Consider the following 26,554-nt stretch of genomic DNA (forward strand, 5'->3'; position numbering starts at 1 on the left):
GAAAAATGAATAATAAGAATGCGGTGATAATGAATTCTCTTACAGCCATATATTATTACAACAGAGCATAAAACACATATAGAAATTGAAAGTCAGACCTTTTTCCATTTCCTTTGTAAAAATGTAACTCATTTACAAATTGATGTCAGCAACACATCTGAAAAGCGATGGCACAATCCTGATAAAGTATACATAGTAACATAGTTACTAAGGTTGAAGGAAGACTTTTTAAGTCCATCTAGTTCAACCCATATCCTATCCCAACTTGCCCTAACATGTTGATCCAGAGGAAGGCAAAAAAAAAAACCCATGTGGCAAACAGTAAGCTTCACATTGGGGAAAAAAATTCCTTCCCGACTCCACATACGGCAATCAGACTAGCTCCCTGGATCAATGCAATATTAAGGAAACTAGTGTATATACCCTGTAATATTATACTTTTCAAGAAAGGCATCCAGTCCCTTCTTAAATTTTAGTAGGGAATCACTCATTGCAACATCATATGGCAGAGAGTTCCATAGTCTCACTGCTCTTACAGTAAAGAATCCGCGTCTGTGAATATGCTTAAACCTTCTTTCCTCCAGACGTAGAGGATGCCCCCTTGTCCCCATCACAGGTCTAAGTAAAAAGATCATTAGAAAGGTCTTTGTACTGTCCCCGCATATATTTATATATTGTAATAAGATCACCCTAAGCCTTCAATTTTCCAAACTAAATAACCCCAAGTCTAATAGCCTGTCTTGGTATTGCAGACCCCCTAGTTCCCTAATAACCTCGGTCGCTCTTCTCTGCACCCGCTCCAGTTCAGCTATGTCTTTCTTATACACCGGAGACCAGAACTGTGCACAGTATTCTAAGTGTGGTCGCACTAGTGACTTATATAGAGGTAAAATTATGTTCTCCTCATGAGCATCTATGCCTCTTTTAATGCATCCCATTATTTTATTTGCCTTTGCAGCAGCTGCCTGACACTGGCCACTAAATGTGAGTTTGTCATCCACCCATACACCCAGGTCTTTTTCAGTGACATTTTTTCCCAGTGTTTTACAGTTAAGCACATAATTATACATCTTGTTCATTCTACCCAAGTGCATGACATTACATTTATCCCCATTAAAGCTCATTTGCCATTTATCAGCCCAAGCTTCTAGTTTACATAAATCCTTCTGTAATATAAAATTGTCCTCCTCTGTATTGATTACCCTTCAGAGTTTAGTGTCATCTGCAAATATTGAAATTCCACTCTCTATGCCCCCTACAAGGTCATTAATAAATATGTTAAAAAGAAGCGGGCCCAATACTGACTCCTGTGGTACCCCACTGCTAACCGTGACCCAGTCCGAGTGTGCGCCATTAATAACCACCCTTTGTTTCCTATCCCTGAGCCAGCTCTTAACCCACTTACACATATTTTCCCCTATCCCCATTGTTCTCATTTTATGTATCAACCTTTTGTGTGGCACCGTATCAAAAGCTTTTGAAAAGTCCATGTACACCACGTCCACTGCATTCCCTTGGTCCAGTCCAAAACTTACCTCTTCATAAAAGCTTATCAGATTAGTCTGACATGATGTTATTCTTCTTCAGATACTCCAGTATAGTATCTCTTAGAAAACCCTCCAGGATTTTACCCACAGTTGAATTTAAACTTACTGGCCTATAATTTCCAAGTTCCGTTTTTGTCCCCTTTTTGAATATTGGCACCACATTTGCTACGCCAGTCCTGTGGTACAGACCCTGTTATTATGGAATCTTTAAAGATTAAAAATAATGGTCTATCTATGATTGTACTTAATTCCTGCAGTACGCAGGGGTGTATCCCATCCGGGTCCGGGGATTTGTCAATTTTAGTGATTTTTAGATGCTGCCGTACTTCCTGCTGGGTTAAGCAGGTGACATTTCATGGAGAATTTTTATCACTGATCATGTTATCCGTCATGGGATTTTCTTGTGTAAATACTGTTGAAAAAAAGTCATTTAGCATATTGGCTTTTTCCTCATCCACCATTTCACCCAGACTATTTTTAAGGGGGCCAACACTATCATTTTTAGCTTCTTACTATTTATGCAGTTAAAGAATATTTTGAGATTATTTTTACTTTCTCTGGCAATGAGTCTCTCTGTCTCAATCTTTGCTATTTTGATTTGCTTTTTACAGAATTTATTTAATTTTCTGTATTTATTTAATGCCTCACTACTACCTACTTGCTTTAATTCTCTAAATGCTTTATCTTTGTCACTTATTGCTCCCCTTACAGCTCTATTTAACCATAGTGGTTTCCTCCTATTTCTAACATGTTTATTCCCATATGGTATATATTGTGCACAGGTCCTATTCAGGATGCTAATAAACGTCTCCCATTTTCTTTGTGTATTTTTATGTCTCAGGATATCGTCCCAGTTAATTGTACCAAGATCATCTCTCATCCGTTGGAAATTTGCCTTCCTGAAGTTTAGTGTCCTTGTAATCCCTCTACTACACATCTTATTAAAGGACACCTGAAAACTTATTATTTTGTGATCACTTACCCAAGTGACCCTCAACCCTTACATTTGATATGCAGTCTGGCCTGTTGGTTATTATTAGGTCTAGCAGTGCCCCCCTCTTGTTGGGTCCTGAACCAGTTGTGAAAGGTAATTGTCTCTCATAGTTGTCAAAAACCTAATACCTTTGCTGGAACTGCAGGTTTTGGTTCCCCAATGTATTTCAGGGTAGTTGAAGTCCCCCATAATAATGACTTCTCCTTGAGTTGCTGCTTCATCTATTAGCTTGATGAGGATATTCTCTGTTGCTTCCATTATTTTTGGAGACTTATAACAAACCCCTATCAGTAATTTATTATTTTTCCCCCCTCCCCTTATCTCAACCCACAGGGACTCTACATTTTCATTAGATTCATATATATTATCACGCAGGATGGGTTTTAAGGATCATTTTACATATAAACACACGCCTCCCCCTCGCTTATTTGTACGGTCATTTCTGAACAGACTATAGCCCTGTAAATTAACCGGCCAGTCATGGCTCTCGTCCAGCCATGTCTCAGATATCCCCACCATGTCATAAATATATTCCAACAACATTAACTCCAATTCCTCCATTTTGTTGGCGAGGCTTCTGGCATTAGTATACATGCATTTTATGTATCTCTATGTACCTCTATTCTTTCTTAAATTATTAACTTTTCTAACCCCCACCCCCCATGCCACCCCCATTCCCAATTTCATTATTTGTGCCCAGCTCTCTATCTGCACTGTCTTCCCCTTCTATAAAAGGAATACCCTCCCCACGTCCCTAGTTTAAACACTCCTCCAACCTTCAAGCTATTTTCTCCCCAGCACAGCTGCACCCTCCCCATTGAGGTGCAGCCTGTCCCTAGCGTAGAACCTGTAGCCAACTGAGAAGTCGGCCCAGTTCTCCAGGAACCCAAACCCCCTCCTTCCTACACCAATTCCTGAGCCACTTATTAACCTCCCTAATCTCCCGTGGCCTCTCTGACGTGGCACGTGGTACAGGAAGTATTTCTGAAAATACCACCTTGGATGTCCTTGCTTTTAAGCTTGCAGCCTAATTCCCTGAAATCATCTTTAAGGACCTTCCACCTACCTCTAACTTTGTCATTTGTGCCAATGTGCATCATGACTGCTGGATCCTCACCAGCCCCTCCCAGTAATCTGTCAACCCGATCAGCGATGTGTCGGACTCGAGCACCAGGTAGGCAGCACACCGTTCGACGATCCCTGTCTTTGCCCTATCTGTTCCCCTGATAATTGAGTCCCCCACCACCAGCACCTGTCTGGCCTGCCCTGCTTTCCTATTTCCCCCTTTACTGGTGCTCTTCCCTCTACCCCTCCTTCTAACTGTCACCCAGATAGCTGCTTCATTGTCCTGCAGCTCCAACCTAGCATCCCCCCCTCATCTCTCCCATTGAGCGTCTGCTCAGGGGGCAGAAGATTCCTTTCCATATTGTCAATGGATCTCAGTGTTGCCAGCTGCACATTTAGATCCAGTATCTGGGCTTCCAAATGCACAAAGTGCTCACATCTCGCACAGCATTATGCCCCCTCGACCGGCTGTTCAAGGATTTCATACATGCGGCAAGACGTACTCTGGATGGCATTGGCACTAGTGGAGCACATCCTAATGGGGATTGCACCAGAAAGAAAAGATAAGCAAAGATAAAAAGCATTAATAAAATATAACAGTAATTCAGTAATACCTCCCTTGGAAACTCCCTGAATCCAAAGTCACTGAATCACAAGTCACACACTTACCACAGTTCGCACTAACACTCAAGTCACACTCAGTTCGTTCACACTCACTCAGGCAGAAGATTTAAGAGATTTTTTTCCCCTTTTACCAGCACACCACCCTGCTGCTCAATTCGCTTCCAAAAGGATCTTCCCTGAAATAGGTGTTGTCTGAATGCGAGCATATGTTGTCCTAAAACCTCTATATAATGCTTTGAATGGACAGTGCCTTTCTAGATGTGTAAGTTGCTGCTGACATAGGCTGTAATGCAGCCCCACACCATCCGAGATGCAAGGTTTGGAGTTGTGTGCTAATAGCAAGCTGGATGGTCCATCCCCTCTTGAGTCTGCAGGACACGACGTCTGTGGTTTCTATAAAGAATTCCAAACTTTGATTCGTCTGAGCACAGAACAGTGTTCCATTTTGCCTTAGTCCATTTTGAATGAGCGTTGGCCCAGAAAAGACATAAGCATTTCTGAATTGTGTCGATACATGGCTTTTTCTTTACATTGTAGAGCTTTAACTTGCATTTGTGGATTGCCCAGCGACCTGTGATTTTTGAAAGTATTCCCAATAATTTGCACGGCCAAATCATGCCTATTTTTAATACAGTGCTGCCTGAGGGCTTATAGATCACGAATATCCAGTACTTACTGCCAGCCTTGTTCCATGTGCGCATGGATTTCTCCAGAATCTCTAAATCTTTTGATGATATTATGTACTGTAGAGGGTGAGATATTCAAGTCTTTGCAGTTTTATGCAGAGGAACCCTTTTTTTAAAGTGTTCCACAATTTTTAGATGAAGTTCACAGATTGATGAACCTCTGACTATATTTGGTTCTGAGAGTGTCAGCCTCTGTAACATGTATTTTTAAAGGGAATCTGTCACCCCTTTTTAGTGATATCAGATAAAGATATCACCCAATTGTGCGCCCCATAAGGATTCTTTTAGGATTTTTTATTCCCCCCGACCCTGCACCTTTGATGCAAATATACCTTTGTTATCTTGGTGAAGAGGTATGCAAATCGCTGCAGTCCAGTCCGATGGGAATGGCTTAGTTGGCTTCTCCCCCCCTCTCCTTGGCTTGCTGAGCGTAATCTTCACCTGTGAATATCACAGATGCCGTTGTTTGCTGTGCTTGCGTATTCAAAGAGGCCTGCGCAGTATGCTTTGCCCAACTGTGGGCGAAGCATATAAGCGGTACTGCGCATGCGCCGGAATTTTCCAGCACGGTCTATGCCCCGGAAGTGTGTCCTGCATGAGAAGACTTCTGGGGCATAGACCGCGCTGGAAAATATCGCTTATATGCTTCACCCACAGTTGGGAAAAGCATACTGCACAGGCACCGGAGGTCTCTTTGAATGCGCAAGCGTGGCAAACAACGTTATCTGTGATATTCACAGATGAAGATTACGCTCAGCAAGCTGAGGAGGGGGGGAAAGAAGCCGACTAAGCCACGCCCATCGGACCAGACCACGGCAATTTGCATACCTCTTCACCAAGATAACAAAGGTATTTTTGCATCAAAGGTGCGGGGTCAAGGGGGGAATAAAAAAATCCTAAAAGAATCCTTATGGGATGCACAATTGGGTGATATCTTTACATGATATCACTAAAAAGGGGTGACAGATTCCGTTTCATGAAATAATTAATTATTTGTACATTTACTCACCAGTAGTTTTTCCTTAGCAACAGTTACTTTTCCAGCTTTTTGTTAACCTTGTCTCAACTTTTTAGAGAATTGTTGCTGCCATGAATTTCTAAATGAGTTCAAATGAAATTGAAAAAAGTCTAACTTTCACCTTCTGATCTGTGTTCCATGTTCTGCTGTGATTAAAATTCAAGAGATTTCAAAATAATTGCATTTTGTTTTCTTTACATTTTACACGGCATCTCAAGAAACCATAAGTAGGTATATTCCTTTACTCTTATGTGTCCCCCCCAGGAGCTTGTAGAAACCACAACAAGTATGCGAATGGCAAAAGCCTTTATATATATCGACCGCACAATAAGTGTATGTGTAAATGAACACAAATAAAAGAAACAACTAAAGAGCTGTATATGTGCGCTGTACACTAAGTAGATGGATATCCAATTAGGTGGCAGTAAATGATTTATTAAAAAATATGTGAACAAAACCAAAAAAATTTGGAGATCAGCCTAATTTAGTCCACCCTGACATTAAAGCTTATGTTGCCAATATGTATCCAGTTTCACGTTAGAGATCTCAATACATATAGTGAATAACAATATAGATTAACCATATACATTATTAACAAAGATTTAACCGAATAAGTGAGACCACTACTCACCGCTATGCAGTCCTGAAAAGTTCCTAGTTGTTAAAACACTCAACACATACAGGAAACAGTAATACAAATCAACGGAGTAGGTATTTGCCCTACTCAGCGCTATGTAGTTTGGCAAAGTTCTTAGTTATAATCGTTGGACATAGAAGAGCAGGAAGATCCACGCTTGATGGGTCTATGGGTCTACGGATGCCCTTGAAGAAGAAAAAAAATGAAGCATGTGAGACTACAGTGAAAAAAACAGGCAGCCTTGACTGGTGGCATGCCTGAACACAAAAGAACAGAGTAACACAGCCACAGGTAAAAGAGTCAGAGTACGGAAGCCAATAAGACCACAAGTCCTGGTCCTTACGTGTTTCAGAAAGCTTGGTTTCCTTCATCAGAGGAGACTGTCAACACGCTATACCCAGTGTCTTTTATATCCCTGTCAATTACCACTCCAGGCCATCCACATCCCAGCGACAGTTGGAAGTCAACACCAAGTCAGATGACAAAAGCATTTGCAATCTGACTGGTTGTTGACTGCCAACTGTTCTCTTCACGTGCTGCATTTTTTCCTTCTCCAAGGACATCCGTACACCCGTCGAGAGCAGGTCTTCCTGCTCTTCTAGTCCCAGCGCATACAACTAAGAACTTTGTCAGACTACATAGCGGTGCATAGGGCAAATACCTACTCCATTAATTTGTGTTACTATTTACAATATGTGTCGAGTTTTTTTTTAACAACCAACAACTTTTCTGGACTGCATTGCAGTGAGTATGGAACTCACCTACTCTGTTAATTTATATTGTTAATCTATAGTGTTCTTGAATATTGAGTTGTCTAACGTGTAACTGGATGCACATTGGCAGATAATTTTTAGTGTCAGGGTGGACTAAATTAGTCGGATCCCCAAATTTTTTCAAGTTTATTCACAATGTTTTTTTTTATAAATCATTTAATACAGCCTAATTGGATATCCACTCTAGGGCTTGCTACTTAGTGTACAGTGCACATATACTGCTCTTTTATTGTTGTTTTAGGTGTGTTTATTTACAGACACTTATTGTGCGGTCGATGTATATATAAAGGTTTGTGCCATTCAGTATACTTGTGGTTTCTATGAGCTCCTAGGGAGGACACACTAGCGCAAAGGTATATACCTACTGACGGTTTCTTGAGACATCTTGTTTAAATTTGCACACATTTGACAGGGTGTGTAACTTACCTGTTTGCATCTTTTATTCCCCACCACAGCTACGACACAGGTTATCCTTTTTTGATTTTTTTTAGCACAGGTATCTCTTATTTTATGTCTATTTTACACAACATTTCAACTGTTTTGGAATTGGGGTTGTAGATTTTAGGGGTGTCCTACAGTGGCGTACTCTCCTTTCCCTATTGAAATATGCATGTTCCTGCATCGTGCATTAAAGTATGTAATTGTTTAAGGTAATTTCCACAATCCCCTGGACTGATGATTGGTTAGTTTACATTTAAAGGAATACACCCTGCTAATGGTATTTTTAGGATTATTGTATTTCCCTGTATTTAATATCTGTGGGATTTAAGCTTATACAACACTGTACATAAAACTATATGAACATATTTTTGTTTTACAACCAAACCACATTTTGTTCACACAACTGTTTGCTACTTTCTGGTTTGCTTTATGTATCTGGTATTTGTGTACTTTAACGCTTAAGGTGTGCCTTCTCTATTGGTAAGCAGATGTTTTCATATGTATATAGAGGGTGCACGTCATCAATCTTCAGTTCTACTGTATCCATACATGTCAATGCTGAGCATTACACTCCATAATAAGCCACTTTGGTGGGTTAGATTTACATTCTCCCCACCTAATATATACCAAAATAACAAAAACAAAACAGAACAAATATACAGCAGAATTCACATTGTATATTATAAGCTAAATGTACTTATAGACACTAAACAGTGTTCTGTTGGGAATTGATTGACTCTACAGATTTTCCTTAAATTATGTCGTACTGGACAAACCAGTATCAACTTGATGAATATCACCCAATGGCTTGTTTCAATGGTCCATTTTTTGTCGTCTGTTGTATGATTATTGTACCTATTACACACGGAAATGTTTCTGTTTTTGTACTTTGATATCACTTTCAAATATATTCTTACTAGTGACTCTTTTGTCTGTGTTTTAATCTATTGTACAAATGGACCCTATTATTCTTGAAGTACGTGTAACTATAGAATTAAGATTGCTCTTCATTTATCATGGAAAGTGCTTATACTGTATGTTAAAAGGGTTATCTAGGACTTTACTTATTTTATGCTATGGTGGTTAAGATTTTCAGGCAAGTAATTGCTAACTGCTCGTGCTGGTTTCTGCTGGCTCAGAGAGGTCATGGTCTGCTCAACTCGACTGAGCAACCCTTCCTCTTCTGGTCTGCTCTATCATGGGGTATCACTGACGACATGACGATTGACAACCAGCTCCCTGCAGTCATACACCCTGATATCAGTGGAGATGCCCAATCAACAGAGCAAAGCGGAAAAGATAAAGCTGCCTTATCGACATTATGTCACCGGAAGCCACAGAATTGTTGCCAAGAACAATCTTTGACTGGTCTGAGCCAACAGAGATCGGTGCCAGACAGAGCTTTCAAGTAGACAGCAAGTACCTGCCTGTTAATTTATAGCCCACTAGCCAAAAAAAACCCAAAGGCCCAGATAACCCCTTTAACGCTTAAATCCTAAGTACATAATGATGACATACTGACAAGCTTGGCTGGTGGTGTTGTTTTCTTTTACGTCATAGAAACCATGAAAATGGTGTAACTTTTAGCTACAAATGTTATGTTGCTGTTTATTTGGCTATTATACAAAATGTAAACTACTCATAGCATGAAAAATGACAAAAGAATAGGAATTATTTTCTATGAAATTTGCATTTCGAAATATTTTTGCAAGAACTCTGTTAAACAAAATCATAAAGAGATACAAATGACTATCATGCAACAGGCCCCTAAAAAATAAGTATAAAACGATGTGTTATCTACTTTTTATCAGACATTAACCTAGTACACAAGCACACAGAGTCAATATTACAGACCCATAGGAAATACATGTGTTGCCATATAGCACCCCATGAACTTCTTTCATAGGACATTACATTTGTATTCTTACAAAATTACCTTGGTGAACCTTAATTTAAAATTAGAGGTACACGGAGGTTCACTATAGACTTTAATTCTATAGGTACTGGATCATGGAGGTGAATAACATTGGTCTATAATACATATGTGTACCTGAAGCCTTGTGCTACATATGCAATTGATCTGAACAAGTGGTAAAAAGGACATTCCAATCTTAGACATATTGTATTTGGCATAACCTGTGATTTAACATACCTTTCCAATAGATGCAGATCCTACTTTAGATATAGAGGTAGGACTTCTGTCAAACATTTGCAGTTAGGTCCAGAAATATTTGGACAGTCTGACAAATTTTGGCATTTTATCTGTTTACCAAAACATATTCAAGACGCAGTTATATACAGTATATACTCGAGTATAAGCCAACCCAAGTATAAGCCGAGGCACCTAATTTAACTAAAAAAAATGGGAAAACTTATTGACTCGAGTGTAAGCCTGGTATGCACGGCCTCCTCATCCCCATCCTGATATGCACGGGCTCCTCATCCCTATCCAGGTATGCATGGGCTCCTCATCCCTATCCTGGTATGCATGGTTCATCATCCCTATCCTGGTATGCATGGTTCATCATCCCTATCCTGGTATGCATGGCTCCTCATCCCTATCCTGTAATGCATTGTCCCCTCATCCCTATCTTTGTCTGCATGGCTCCTCAACCCTATTCTTGTATGCATGGCTCCTCATCCGTATCTTTATATTAAAGGCTCCTCATCCCTTATCCTGGTATGCTTGGCCCCCAACCCTATCCTTTTATGCATGACTCCATCCCCATCCTTGTATGCATGGCCCCATCCCCATCCTTGTATGCATGGCCCCATCCCAATTCTTGTATGCAAGGCCCCATCCCCATCTTTGTATGCAAGGCCCCATTGCTATCCTTGTATGCAAGGCCCCATTGCTATCCTTGTATGCATGGCCCCATTGCTATCCTTGTATGCATGGCCACATCCCTATCCTTGAATGCATGTCCCCAACCCTTTCCTTGAATGCATGGCTCCATCTATATCCTTGTATGCATGGCCCCATCTCTATTCATGTTTGCATGGCTCCATCCACATATTACATGCATGGCCCCATCCCCATCTTTGTATGCATGGCCCCATCCCTATCCTTGTATGCATGGCTCCATCCCTATCCTTGTATGCATGGCTCCATCTATATCCTTGTATGCATGGCCCCATCTCTATTCATGTTTGCATGGCTCCATCCACATTTTACATGCATGGCCCCATCCCCATCTTTGTATGCATGGCCCCATCCCTATCATTGTATGCATGGCCCCATCCCTTTCCTTGAATGCATGGCTCCATCTATATCCTTGTATGCATGGCCCCATCTCTATTCATGTTTGCATGGCTCCATCCACATTTTACATGCATGGCCCCATCCCTATCCTTGTATGCATGGCCCCATCCCTATCCTTGTATGCATGGCCCCATCCCTATCCTTGCATGCATGGCCCCATCCCTATCCTTGTTTGCCTGTCCCCATCCCTATCCGTGTATGCATGACACCATTCTTATCCTGATATGATTGGCCCCCACCAAAACATAAAAAAATAAACCATTACACTTCACTTCCTGTGCTCCCTTGCAGCATCCTGTTCCAGTGCCAGCAGCTGCTTTATGCTTGTAAGCAGCGTATGGCAGGGACGTCATGCACTGCTCACAAGCAGAGCACAGCTGCCGGAATACTCACCGTTCCCCACGCCAGAACGATGAGCGTGGAAGGCAGTGAGTATTAAGTAGCGTGCACAGTGTCAGCTGCCAAGCGGTTACGTGTGTCGCTTCTCAAGACAAATGAATATTCACCTCTCTCCCCGCCCATGAGAGGTGAATATTCATTTCTCTTATGTAGGTGGCACATGTGACAGCCTGGCAGCTGCAGGAGACGTCTGCTGTAGCTGACACTGTGCTTGCTATTACAGAGAAATGAATATTCAAAATGTGCTGAAAAACTCAGCTTATACTCGAGTACATACGATAATCAATATGAGCTTAAAGTGCAGACTCTCAGCTTTAATTTGAGGATATTCACATCCTAATTGGAGTAAATATTTAGCAATTACATCTCTTTAATATTTATTAGAACACAAAATTCCCAATACATCACTCGGACAGCCGGGTCTCAGCAGAAATCCAAGAGAGAAAAGCACCAGCTCAAAAACTATCCATACCAAGAGAAAAAAGAGCCAAAGTGTCTTAAGGAGAATATCAAATTTTATTTTTTTATAAAAATTTCATAATATTTTATTATTAATACACAGATACCAGTTAGAGTGCAGAGAAGGAGACTAACCCCAAATGCCACCGTGCCTCTCAAGTATGTAAAAAAAGCCTAACGTGTAGTCAATATCAGTAAGGTAAGCTGAAACAGGTCAGACCAAATGGTATTAAATACAAAAAGATCACAATAAAAATAGCGCTGAATGCACCAAGCGTTCACTAGAATGAAGCGCTCAGTGAACCATAAATCAGTAAGGGGAACTGAAGCAGGTCAGATCAGACAGAATTGAGTGCAAAAAAGGATCACAGTGAGAGTAGTGCTGGACGCACCTAGCGCTCAGTAGGCCATAAAGCAAACTGTCAAGCTTACCGGAGAGGGACAGCAGGCACCAGAGCGAGGGTGTGGGGCTCCCCGACGCGCATTTCGCGGCCAAGCAGGGCCGCTTTCTCAAGGGGAAGTAAAAAATAAAATAAAATTTGATATTCTCCTTAAGACACTTTGGCTCTTTTTTCTCTTGGTATGGACTCTTTAATATTTAGTTGCATTTTTTTCAGGGGACCAAACATAATTGGTCAATTATCTCAAAAGCCCTTTAATGGTCTATTCCCTCGTTATTCCATCATCAATTAACAGGTAAAAGGTCTGGAGCTGATACCAGGTGTGGCATTTTCATTTGGAAGCTTTTGCTGTGAATCCACAACATGTGGTCAAAGGAGCTATCAATGGCAGAGAAATAGACCATCATTAGGCTGAAAAGAAAGAAATCCATCAGAGAGCTAGAAAAAATGTTAGGAATGGTCAAATCAACAATTTGTTATATTCTGCAAAAAAAAAAGAAGAGCGCACTGGTGAGCTTCGGGACTCATAAAGGTCTGGATGTCCATGGCTGACAGCAGTGGTGAATGATTGCAGAATCCTTCCAGTGGTGGAGAAAAACTCTTTCACAACATCCACCTAAGTGAAGTACACTGTTTCAGTATCTAAGTCTGCCATACAGAGGAGACTTCATGAGAGCAAATACAAAGGGTTCACCACAAGGTTCAAATCAATAATCAGTCTTAAAAAAAAAAAAAAAAATACTTTTCAAGAATAAAATCTAAAGAAACTAGCCCAGTTTGGGAAAAGTATTTATTGGAGAGATGAAACTAAGATCAACTTGTAATAGAAAGATGGGAAGAGGAAAGTACAGAAAAGGCTTGGATAAGCTCATGATCCGAAGCGCACCACATCCTCTGTAAAAGATGGTGGAGGCGAGGCGAGGCGATGTGATGGCATGGGCATGCATGGCTTCCAATGAAAATGGGTCACTAGTGTTTATTGATGATGTGACTGAAGTGAGAAGCAGCTGGATTAATTCTAAAGTGTACAGGGCAATGCTTTCTTCTCAGATTCAACCAAATGCAGCAAGGTTGATTGGATAGTGATTCACAGTACAAATGGACAATGACCCAAAACATGCTGCAAAGGCAACCCAGGAGTTTAAGGCAAAGAAGTCGAATATTCTTCAATGGCCGGATCAATCACCAGATCTCACAGAAGGTAGCCACGACACTTCTGTGGATGGGTGCACAAATAAGATCCTGTCTTGCAGATAAATAGACATAAATTTAACATTCTAAGTAGGTGCAATGGTGAGTTTTATTATAAAGAGCAATCCTCCAGAATGGTAAAAAACGTTTTGATCAACAATAGACCTTTGTCAGTACACAGATTGTAATGTTGACACTGCTAGGAGTTCAGTGCTTTTGTAATGCTGTGCTGTGCACTGCTGGTAAAATGCAAGAGAGCACCTACATGGAGTGCCAAATTTATGTATATTTAATCACCAGATCTCAACTCTATCTGAGCATGCACTTCACATGCTTCAAGCAAAGCTTAAGGCTGAAAGACCCACAAACAAGTAACAACTGAAATCAGCTGCAGTTAAGGCCTAGCAAAGCATCACAAAGCAGGAAACCCAGCATTTGGTGACATCCATGGCTTCCAGACATCAGGCAGTCTTTGCCTGCAAAGGATTCTCTACAAAGAATTAAAAATGATGATTTTATTTATGGTAAAGTTAATTCGTCCAATTACTTTTGAGCCCCTGGAATGAGGAGACTTTGTAGAAAAAGGGTTGCAATTCGTAAACGTTTCACAAGATATTTTTGTTCAACCCCTTCAATTATACCTGAAAGTCTACACTTCAATTGAGTCTCAGTTGTTTGATTTTAAATAAAAAAGAGCAGCATGCAGGTCCTAAATCACAATGATTTGATCATTCTCCAAATATTTCTGGGCCTAACTGTATGTACAGTTAGGTCGATATATAGAATCATAGAATCGTAGAGTTGGAAGGGACCTCCTGGGTCATCTAGTCCAACCCCCTGCTCAAAGCAGGATTCGCTAAATCATCCCAGACAGATGCCTGTCCAGCCTCTGTTTGAAGACTTCTATTGAAGGAGAACTCACCACCTCTCGTGGCAGCCTGTTCCACTCATTGATCACTCTGTCAAAAATTTTTTTCTAATATCTAATCTGTGTCTCCTCCCATTCAGTTTCATCCCATTGCTTCTAGTCTTTCCTTGTGCAAATGAGAATAAAGATGATCCTTCTACAATGTGGCAGCCCTTGAGATATTTGTAGACAGCTATTAGCTCTCCTCTCAGTCTTCGATTTTGCAAGCTAAACATTCCCAAATCCTGCAACCTTTCCTCATAAGACAGGGTTTGCAGACCGGTCACCATTCTTGTCGCTCTTTTCTGAACTTGCTCCAGTTTGTTGATGTCTTTTTAAAATGTAGCGCCCAAAACTGGACAAAGTATTCCAGATGAGGTCTGACCAAAGAGGAGTAGAGGGCAATAATGACTTCACGTGATCTAGACTGTATGCTTCTGTTAATACATCCTAGAATTGCATTTGCCTTTTTTGCTGCTGCATCACACTGTTGACTCATATTCAGTCTGTGATCTAGTAGTATACCCAAGTCTTTTTCACATGAGCTGTTGCTTAGCCCTATTCCTCCCATTCTGCATATGCTTTTTCATTTTTATTGCCCAGATGTAGTACTTTGCATTTTTTCTTGTTAAAAACCATTCTGTTAGTTGCTGCCCACTGCTCCAATTTATTTATATCTTCTTGAATCCTCTCTCTCTTCTCTAGTATTAGCTATCCCTCCTAGCTTTGTGTCATCAGCAAATTTAATCAGTTTACCCTCAATTCCTTCATCTAAATCGTTGATAAAGATGTTGAACAATACAGGGCCCAGGACAGAGCCCTGTGGTACCCCACTTGAGACATTCTTCCAACTGGATGTGCAGCCATTTATGACCACTCTTTGGGTCCAATCACTAAGCCAGTTATGAATCCACCTAACAGTTGCCTTGTCCATTCCATACTTAGTCATTTTTTTCAATAAGGATTGTGTGAGATACTTTGTCAAATACTTTGGTGGAGTCAAGATATACTATATCTACAGCATTTCCCTGATCCACCCAAACAGTGATTCTGTCATAGAAGGAAATTAAGTTAGTCTGACATGACTTATTAGTTACAAACCCATGCTGACTCTGTTTAATCACTTCATTCTTATCCAGGTACTTACATACATGTTGTTTAATAATTTGTTCAAAGATCTTTCCTGGTATAGAAGTCAGACTCACCGGCCTATAGTTGCCTGGGTCCACCTTCTTCCCCTTTTTGAAGATAGGAACAACATTTGCTCTTCTCCAGTCTTCTGGGACTTCTCCTGTTCTCCAAGAATTTTCAAAGATTATGGAGAGCGGTTCAAAAATTTCTTCTGCTATCTCCTTCAGTACTCTGAGGTGTAATTCATCTGGACCTGGAGACTTGAATTCATTTAGTTTAGCTAAGTGTTTCCTCACTATCTTTCCATCTATAGATATCCTGGATTCTTCTATTCCCTTAATAGGACAGTGAAGAACAGTTGATATTACATTTCCTTTCTGAGAGAAAACAGATGCAAAATAGGAATTTAAAAGTTCGGCCTTCTCAACATCCTGTCTTACCATTTCATCATTTTCATCCTGTAAAAATCCTATAGCATCTTTGACTTTTCTTTTACTTTTGACATATCCCCAAAATCCTTTATTATTGCTTTTGATGTCTCTTGCAAGCCTCAATTCATTGTCAGCTTTAGTTAATCTGATTTGTGCCCTGCAGGTTCTGCAGACAGCATAATATGCTTCTTTAGATATGCCTCCCTCTTTCCATTTTATAAAGATTTCTTTCTTCCTTTTTAGCATGTGCTTAAGTTCTGTGTTCATCCATCCTGGTTTCCTTAAATACTTCCTATTCTTCCCTCTTTTCGGAATTGTTAACAATTGTGCTTTGAAAATTTCATTTTTCAAGATTTCCCATCCTTCCTGGACATTTTTGTCCTTAAGGATATCCAGCCATTGGATCCCTCCAATTCTCTTTCTGATTCCCTTAAAATCTGCCTTTCTGAAATCTAACCTTGACGTCTGAGTCTTCACAGGTCTTCCTTCTCTAGTTATCCAAAGTTCTAAAACAGCATGGTCGCTACCTCCTAGGGTCCCAGCCACTTTTACCTCCTCAACCATTTCCTTCCTGTTTATGAGGAATAGATCCAAGGTAGCAGATCCCTTTGCTTTCTCCCCTACCTTTTGGAAGATAAAGTTGTCAGCAAGAGAGGATAAGAATTTCCTTGACCTGATAGTTTTGCCTGAGAGAGATTCCCAACAAATGACTGGATAGTTGAAATCTCCCATGACAACTATGTCATATTTTTTGGATAACTTGGCCATTTGATGCATAAAGAGTTCATCCATATCTTCAGCTTGCACAGGCGGTCTGTAGTAAATGCCTACAATGATGTCCTTTCCATTGTTCTGTCCTTGTATTCTTACCCAAACAGTTTCCACAGAACTCCCAGTCTCTGAAGCTTCAATCTCTGTGAAGACATACGCATTTCAGCAAGAGAGGATAAAAATTTCCTTTACCTATTAGTTTTGCCTGAGAGAGATTCCCAACAAATGTCTGGATAGTTGAAATCTCCCATGACAACTATGTCTGGGGCTCCATGCAAGATGTAGCCTCATGGAGTAAGTATGATTCTGTGGAAGGTCAGGAGTCAGCCCAGAACTACATGGGAGGACCTGGTCAATGTCCTGAAGAGAGCTGGAACCACAGTCCCAAACATTACCTTTAGTAACACACTACGCCGTCATAAATTAAATCCTGCAGGGCACACCAACACATGTCCAGTCTTATGTCATGCAATAAAATGCAAATTAATAATTATGTAAAAATCATACAATATGATTTTCTGGACTTTTTAAAACATCCTGTCTTTTTCAGTAGTAGTGTACCTATGATAAAAATTGCAGACCTTTCTCCATTCTTTGTAGGTGGGAAAACTTGCAAAATTGGAAGTGTATCATATACTTATATAGACTTTAAATATCTAAAATAGGGATTGACCTTTTATGCATTAATTAGTAGATTAAGTCTTCCATTCTAGATGTATTTTCATTCAATATAATCTTTAATAAGTAGAAGCATTTTGGTACAGAGCAGTACAATTATGAGTGGATTACTTAAGTATGTTAACAGTGGTGTCTCTACAATGAATGTGTTGTAAGAAAAAAAAAAAGCTTGTGCTCTCAAAATTTTCCAGGGGAAAAAATTTGGCTCTGTATCAAATCTCTCCTTCTGGATGAGCTTTTAAAGATAAAATATAATGACACAGTAAACCAATTCACAATTACCATATTTTTCACTTTATAAGACGCACCTGATTATAAGACGCACCCCCAAATGTGGTGAAGGAATAGAGAATTTTTTAATAAATGGGGTCCGTCTTATAATGCCAGTGTCCGTCTAACAAATCATATAGGGTATATGTCCCTCATAGCCCCCCCACCCTAAAATTAGCCCCCTTAATCTGGATATGGCCACCTTATATTGAATATAGCCCCCTTGTGCTGGCACACGGGCCCCCTGTGGCTGGCACACATCACCCTGTGGCTGGCACACTGGCCCCTGTGGCTGGCACACATCACCCTGTGGCTGGCACACTGGCCCCCTGTGGCTGGCACACATCACCCTGTGGCTGGCACACTGGCCCCCCTGTGGCTGGCACACTGGCCCCCCTGTGGCTGGCACACTGGCCCCCCTCTGGCTGGCACACATCACCCTGTGGCTGGCACACGGCCCCCAGTGGCTGGCACACATCACCCTGTGGCTGGCACACTGGCCCCCCTGTGGCTGGCACACATCACCCTGTGGCTGGCACACTGGCCCCCCTGTGGCTGGCACACTGGCCCCCCTGTGGCTGGCACACTGGCCCCCCTGTGGCTGGCACACATCACCCTGTGTTAGATATCGCCTCCATGCTGCTGCTTTTAGTAAAATAAACTCTTTCCTTACCTTCTCAGCGCTGTCCCTCCTCGTGTCTCCCTCAGTGTGGTTGAGCTCCTCCTCCACTTCCTGGTTCTCAGAGCCGGTCATGTGATCAGCACAGCAGAGTGCTGATGACAGCAGCAGCAGAGACACCGGGAGATCAGCGCTGGAGGAGGTAAGGAAAGAGTTTTTTATTTTACTATGGGCAGCAGCATGGGGGCGATATCTAACACAGGGGATCATGTGCGATCAAAGGAGGGCGCAGGCAGCTATAATATGCACCGCTCCCCCAGCCAGTCACCGTGGTGCGGTTTCAGCACCATGGTGATGGACAGCGGCAGTGCATATTATATGAGCGGGAGCAGGAGATCAAAGGCTCCCTTCGGCAGCTTTTACCAGCTCACAGCACCGCTCCAAAGCTGCCCCCAGACCCTGCAGTACATATATATATATACACCCCCTCCCCCGTATATTCGGATTATAAGACGCACCCCCTACTTTCCCCCAAAATTTGGGGGAACAAAAGTGCGTCTTATAAAGCGAAAAATACGGTAAGTCCTTTCTGATGGATTTCATGCTGAGTGCACCAAAGCACTTGTTTTCCCTTATTTACATGAACGGAAATCTTATGGATGTTGCTAAAGTCAACAGTATTTGATGTGGTTTCCAGATGTTGTGCCTCATAAAGGCATTCCCAAATTTTATACTCTCTCAAATTGTATCTTAGAGACACGCAACCACATAATATTTATGTACAGTTGAGACCAGAAGTTTACATACACTATATAAAAAGACACATATGCATGTTTTTCTCAATATCTGACATGGAATCAGAATAAAACTTTCCTGTTTTAGGTCAGTTAGGATTACCATAATTAATAATATTTGCCAAATGCCAGAATAATGAGAGAGAGAGAAAATGTTTCAAGGTATTTTTATTACTTACTTCAAAGTCAAAAGTTTGCATACATTTCATTAGTATTTGGTACCATTGCCCTTAAACTGAATGACTTGGGTCAAACATTTGGGATAGCCTTCCACAAGCTTCTCACAATAGTTGGTCGGAATTTGGGCTCATTCCTCCTGACAAAACTGGTGTAACTGATCCAGGTTTGTAGGTCGACTTGCTCGCACCTGCCTTTTCAGCTTTGCCCATACATTTTAAATAGGATTAAGATCAGTGATTGTGATGGCCACTCCAAAACATTGACTTTGTTATCCTTAAGCCACATTGTTACCATTTTGGCAGTATGCCTTGGAACATTGTCCATTTGGAAGACCCATTTCCTCCCAAGCTTTAACTTCCTGGCTCATGTCTTGAGATGTTGCTTCAGTATTGCCTCATAATCTTGTATTCTCATGATGTCATCTATTTAGTGAAGTGCACTAGTCCCTCCTGCAGCAAAGCAAGTCCACAACATGATGCTGCCATACCCATGTTTCACAGTTGGGATGGTGTTCTTAGGTTTCCAAGCTTCTCCCTTTTTCCTCCCAGGTTAACATAGTCATTATGCCCAAAACGTTCAATTTTAGTTTCATCAGACCACAGGACATGTCTCCAAATATTAAAGTCTGTGTTCCTGTGTGCATTTGCAAACATCAATCTGGCTTTTTTATGTTTCTTTTGGAGTAATGACTTTTTCCTGGCAAATTGACCTTTCAACCCATGTTGATACAGTACTCATTACACTGTGGATATTGACACAGTCTTACCAACTTCCACCATCATCTTCACAAGGTCTTTCGCTTTTGTCCTTGGGTTAATATGCACACGTCGGACCAAAGCACGTTCACCTCTGGGACACAGAACCCATCTCCTTCCTGAGTGGTTTGATGGCTGGACATTCCCATCTTGTTTGTACTTGCAGAAATTGTACCCCTGGATGATCTAGACTTGTGCAAGTACACAATTCTCTTTCTGATATCTTGGCCGATTTCTTGAGACATTCCCATGATGCTACACAAAAAAGCAGTGTGTTTCAGGTGTGCATTAAAATACATCCACAGGTGTGTCTCTAATTAACTCAGATGTTGCCAAAAAAACAGACGCTTCCAAACACATGCCATCATCATATGGGCAGTCCAGAATTTTTTAAAGGCATAGTAATCTTAGTGTATGTAAACTTTTGACTTTGCAATAAGTAATAAAAATGCCTTAAAATATTCTCTCTCTGCCTCATTATTCTGGCTTTTGGCAAATATTAATAATTAGGGTAATCCTAATTGACCTAAAACGGGAAAGGTTTATTCTGTTTTCTTGTCAGATACTGGGAAAAACATGCATTTGTGTCTTTTTATATAGTTAATGTAAACTTCAGGTTGGTTTCAACTGTATGTAGGTAGTTCTCAAGGTTAATTTATACTTGGTGTGTACAGATGTAGTAATTTTATGATACAAAATGCAGGAAAGTATATTATTATAGAAATTCATGTATGAAATTGTAAATTTTCTATCATTCTACTCAAAGAGTAAAATAAGCAACTTTGTAATATCTGATCAGAGAGATCTGCTTATTGTTCCCCCTGGATTCCTCTTTCAATCTCATTTCATGGGTAAAATATGTATTCAGTGAAAACAGGATTTCCCTTTGCTGACATAGGTGTCACGGTCCCGGCTGCTGCGCGCTCCTCCCGCCGCGTCTCTGTGCCCCGGCGCGTCCCTGCGCCCGGCTTCCGGGTTCCTCGGCATCGGGCACCTGCGCACTGTGGGGATCCCGGCGCTCTGCATCCTGGGAGTGATGACGCGGTGGCGCCGCCCCCAACATGGCGGCGTCCACCGGCTATTTAGGATCTGTGTCCAGTCAGGTAGGTGCCTGACTGTCGACTTCGGTGACGCTGTCTCCTGCAGCGTTCACTGTGTCTCAGGCCCTGTCTTGTCTGCGCCTTGCTGCGCCTTCCCTGTCTTGTCTGCACCTTGCCTGCGCTCTCCCTGTCGGCTCTCGCTCTGTCCCTTCTGCCTGCCCTTGCCTCCGTTGTCTCCTGTGTCTGCCTCTGTCCGCTTGTCTCCTGCCTTGTCTCCCTGTCTGTGCCTTATCCATTGTCCCTCTCTATTGCAGCCTCCCGCCTGTGCCATCCGCTGAGTCTGTCTCGCAGTCCTTGCTCCATTACTCCAGGTCCTTCTCTGCATCAGCCCTGATTCCCTGTGTATCCTCTCCAGGCGTACCCCAGTCGCCCCTTTGGTTCCGGCCGTCATGATTCTACCCTCCATGGGCCTGCCCCTAACACTCCCTGTATAGGGGGTGGCCACACCTGGGCAGCTCGCCCTCGGGGGCTTTGGAGCCCTGACCCAGAGGGTCCACTTCCGGGTTGTTCCTCATCGCCCCTGTAACAGCAACCGTAACAATAGGGATGGCAGTTGGTGCTTTTAAATTTCTATGACGAGGGGAGAACGGAGGAGGAAGGGGATCTAGAGGCAGATGTAGACATTCTGCTGTAAGTTCTCCTGAAATGGTACTTATAATTCTCCATAGAACTTAGGAGCATCAATTGTCATCTTAGTAATGGGAAAGTCTATATTCACTGAAGACAGATTTTACCCATGAATTGTGAATTTTGATAATGAAAGATCAGTCCTGAATGAGAAAGAAGAAGATATCTCTGTTATGATATATTGCAAAGTTTCTTTTTTATTGTGTACTTATGATCTCTGAAAAATAAGTAAGTAAATAAAAAGACGGCTACTCCTTAATATCTTCAATTACTGTATATAGACCTGAATAAACCTTTACGATCACTGCACTTTGGAGTGTTCACCAGCTCAGTCAGTTTCCCATAAAGCAGATTAGATTAGGAAAAGCACATTGAAATAGATTAGACGACCTCTAGGTGGCAGGAAAATATTTAAGCATATTACACATTAGCGACTAAGATGCAAAAAGACAGATGACCCATAATTGAACTGCCCCGACCAGTCAATCATTAGGTGGTAATACTCTCCTATTGGAGATGGTACAGTTAACACATTAACACGGCTATGCCCTTTAGCTCACTTATGTGTTAATATTATAAATACTATTGAAAAAAACAACATGATATTATTTCCAATGTATAATTATTATTTTTTTTAATTTTGTGCAGCATGAACTGTTATAATTTAAGGAAAAAAGGAGATTGACGGCACAAAGGAATGAAGAAAAAAATATATATTTTATTGTGGCAAATTAAGCCATATTAAAATCAAGTTGTCCTCCCTCCATGCACCTCTCTGTTATAATTTTAAATAATGCATAATAGTCTGATCATATGTCAGAATAATGGGGCAGTGCACATCTCCAATTTATTCCTTGGACAGAGTCTGACCGAGGAACAAAAATTGCAACATGCATGATTTGCATCAGTTATTCGTATTGCACTCGGGTGTGAAAGTCACTGAGTCCATTGAAAACATTGGACTGCACTTGGATAACCTCTGATTGCATGGCTATGCACTCCAGAGAGAGTGCAGATGAGTGATCCGAGGCTGCAGATGCACCGAGGAGTGCAGAGAAAGGAAATTGGAATACGCTACCCAAAATCAATTTTTCTCAGGATATCCTCTTAATGTTTGGAATAGGGTGAACACCTCTACCCGCAAATTCTCACTACTGAGCTCGGGCCAATAATGCAAATACCCAACTGCAAAATGTATACAAAAAATAAAAAATATGTCTGTAAGTTTTTAAAGAATATATTAATTTTATTTTTATAAAGAATATAAAAAGTATAAAGTATATATACATATACCATATATATTTTTTTAGATACTTTATAAAAATAAAATCAATACATTCTCTAAACAGAGAGCCAGCAATTTCATCTTTTTTCAGAATATCTTCTTATATTTAGTAGAACTTTTACATTTTTAATTGATTTAAACTTTCTCGTTCTTTTGGCCAAATAATCTAAAATACCCTTTCCCTAAAGTTTTTATACATTATGGCATATTGCTTATTATAATTTATTTACTGATAAATAGTTATTGAAAAGGACTGTAAAAACCAGTGGCTTTGTAGACATTGTTGGCTATGTGTACCTATTAAGTAAATGAATGGTAATTGCGACATTCACAGTGAGAGTGAAGCCCCCATGTGATTGCATCACCCTGTGATGTGAGCTGAATATGTACCCGGGGTAAGTGAAGAATCCCAGGGATGTGAAAATGGTAAATCCCCCTGGCATTAAAAAAAAATGTAAAAAAATAAAAAAAAAGTCTTGATAAATTTTTTTTTCTAAAAATGTACAGTCTTTTCTGGCATGTCAAGCATGGAACCTGAAAGCAGAGGCCAGAGGGGACCAGCAAAGGACCGGAGGGTGAGCAGCTTATTATTTTATCAGCTGCAGCATTTAAAGTGCACCTGTCACCTGTTTTGGCCACTATAAGATGCGGCCACTGCCTTTCAGGGCTTATCTACAGCATAAAATAACTTTTATTATACTCACCTGGGGGGGCGGTCCGGTCGGTCCGATGGGTGTCGCCGGCCCGGGTCCGGCGCCTTCCATCTTCTTGAGATGCCATCCTCCTGCTTGCTTCATGCCTCCCAAGCATCACGCTCCTGTGCAGGCGTACTTCTTTGCCCTGTTGAGGGCAGAGTAAAGTACTGCAGTGCGCAGGCGCTGGGCCTCTCTGACCTTTTCTGGTGCCTGCGCACTGCAGTACTTTGCTCTGCCCTCAACAGGGCAGAGAAGTACACCTGCGCAGAAGTACAATGCAGGGAGTGAAGAAGCAAGCAGGAGCGCGGCGTCACAAGAAGATGGGAGGCGCCGGACCTGGACCTGCGACACCCATCGGATCGGACAGCCCCGCAGGTGAGTATAATAAAAGTCATTTTTCTTATCTTGCAGATAGGCTCGGGGGATTATCTACAGCATTATAGAATGCTGTATATCAGCCCTGAAAGGCAGTGGCCGCATCTTATAGCGGCCAAAACAGGTGACAGGTACACTTTAACGATAAAAAATTCCTGGAACCTCTTATAAGAAAAAATATAAAAAGCAACATTGTTTTTGTTAAATAATAGGTATATTACCAATAACTGAGCATTTCCTGCCATTGGCGTTACTGATATGTAGAACATATCCCTACTGTTTAGTATTACATTTGTGGAAATGCATAATTGCATTGTCTCTAGATTACTGTTTGCCATCAGGAGGATAATTGAATTTACCCTAATTGGTGTCAAACCTATATATAGGCAAATAATGTGAGGGCAGCAATCCTCCTAAGTGTAAGGATGCCGAGCACACGTGTCAGGAAAGTCTCATCAAAGCATTAGTTAATAGGATAGACTTCTGTATAGATCTCTCGTGACATGTTGAGGGCTTTTCAATGTATTGCTAGTGCTGACATGAAATGTACAGTCTATTTAGGACCACGGTAAGTGTTAAGGCTGTTGTTATTGAATTATTGGACAACTGCAATACTATATCAGCATCAAATTATCTTAATAAGACAATTCCTGGAGAGCAGCTGACAAAATTGGACAATCTGGATTTCAATGTGCTTTAATCTTTATTCCATATGTATAAAAAAAAATAGTGTGGGAATGTGTTAGCTAATGTGATCTGAAATACGTTGGAGTGATATCTTTATTAGCCAGAAATATAATACTGCCAAACTTTTGCAGCACATAGGCCCCTTCATCGGGCAGGTTCACAAATCACTGAGGGAAGAGCACAATATTTAACAAATGTTACACCAAGAAAATGTTACATTCATTTATCATTAAAGGGTTGCTATAGAAGCCCTCCGCTCCCCTGCCTCCCTACTTCTGGCTTCTTGTGCTCCTGAATTATTGACATTTTGGATCAGCAGCATGGTTGATCTTTCAGCCGGAACTGTGCGCTCTCTGATGATGCACGCAGAGCCAGGTTTGCTTCTGGAGCATCGGCTTGGCGCAGTTGCACTCAAACTGGATCCAGTCAGCTTTATAGCAGCGCTTGAATTCTCTATGCTAAAGCACTACACTCCTTATCTAGGAGACTAGCCACTTCTGCTAGACCACAGAGTTGGTCGTTCACTAGATAGAGAGCAGAAAACAATGAAATTAATTGCACTGCCCACTCTATTTAGCATAATCTAAAAAGTACACTGTTATTTGTCCTATACCTTCTCTATAGGAATTTGAACATCGGGTTGCATCTGCTGAATATTCACTAGCAATTAAGGGGTAACCAAAATATCTGGCAACATAGTCAGATATTCAATATCCAGAGACAGAATCAGAATGAACTAGCAAAGTTAGGAATTGCCAAGTCAGATTGTAAGAATGGAAGGTAGTGGATTCAGGAAAACAAAAAGGGTCAAATAGCATGAGGGAAAACCAGAGTGCACATCCAGGGTCAGAATGATGAAGGTCAGAATGATGTCTTTGAGGAAGCATGGTTCACAAACCTGGAAAAATGGTATACTAAAAGCCAAGAGAGACTCTCCATGCAACATAGAAAACATAAGAGAACATTTGGGAGCTTAAATCTCAAAAATAAAGAATTGTGAACAAGTAAGTCAGTCTATGAGTCTTGTTATTAGGAAAGTAAAAAATATATTTTATTCATAAAGACACAAACAAGACATACAAATATAAACTTATTCACCATATAAATAGTCATGAATGTGACAGGCGAGCAGTGATACAACCGTGTGTCAGCAAGAAAGTAAGCAGGTTACTACACATGTTATGGGGACAGCACCATTGCCAATTTTACAGCTCTCGGCTTATTGTATTAAAAAAATGGGGGTAATCCATAAATGTCCTTACAGACTGTAACAGAGGTTTAAGAGTAAATCACATATAGTTTTGTTTGTTACACCTCACACAGTGATGAGTTGCAGAAGGTGCTGCGCAGAACATCAATTTCTCCACAAAAAAGAACACAATAGTCACATAGTGAGACCGAAATAAAGCTGAAGCATGTGTAAAGTGCTCTTAACCATGTTGTGTGGTGCTTATATGCTGAGCACAGGCCCCGACGTGCGTTTCACACTTGCTTTCTCGGGGTGCAGTGTGTTATGTGTGTTATGAGCTGTCTGCAAGGTTTATATATCCCTTGGCAACAAGGCTAACCAATCCCGGAGGTTCTGTTCCGTTATCTGTGTCCAGCACATGAGGGCTGGACTTCCGGTGCCCTTCCATCACTTCTGGTGTCGCGGCAGTGATGCGTCGGGAACAAGTGTTCCGGTGATGACGCTGAAGCGCATCGCTCTGTGAGGACACCTTCCGGGATGGAGGCATGCTGGGTGAGCTATTA

At 41.3% G+C, this 26,554-nt stretch overlaps 1 long non-coding RNA gene across 1 annotated transcript in view; it reads right to left on the reverse strand.

The window, feature by feature from the left end:
* Nucleotides 1-6,702: 6,702 nt before the first annotated feature.
* The window catches only part of LOC141098440 (uncharacterized), a 32,353-nt gene continuing 12,501 nt past the window's right edge, over nucleotides 6,703-26,554 (reverse strand). The window contains exon 3 of the long non-coding RNA XR_012234231.1: nucleotides 6,703-6,756. This is a non-coding gene — a long non-coding RNA (uncharacterized lncRNA). The remainder of the gene's footprint in view (nucleotides 6,757-26,554) is intronic.

This window comes from Dendrobates tinctorius, unplaced genomic scaffold, assembly GCF_039654945.1.
Source record: "Dendrobates tinctorius isolate UK_male_01 unplaced genomic scaffold, ASM3965494v1 ptg000091l, whole genome shotgun sequence".
Classification (NCBI taxonomy): Eukaryota; Metazoa; Chordata; class Amphibia; order Anura; family Dendrobatidae; genus Dendrobates; species Dendrobates tinctorius.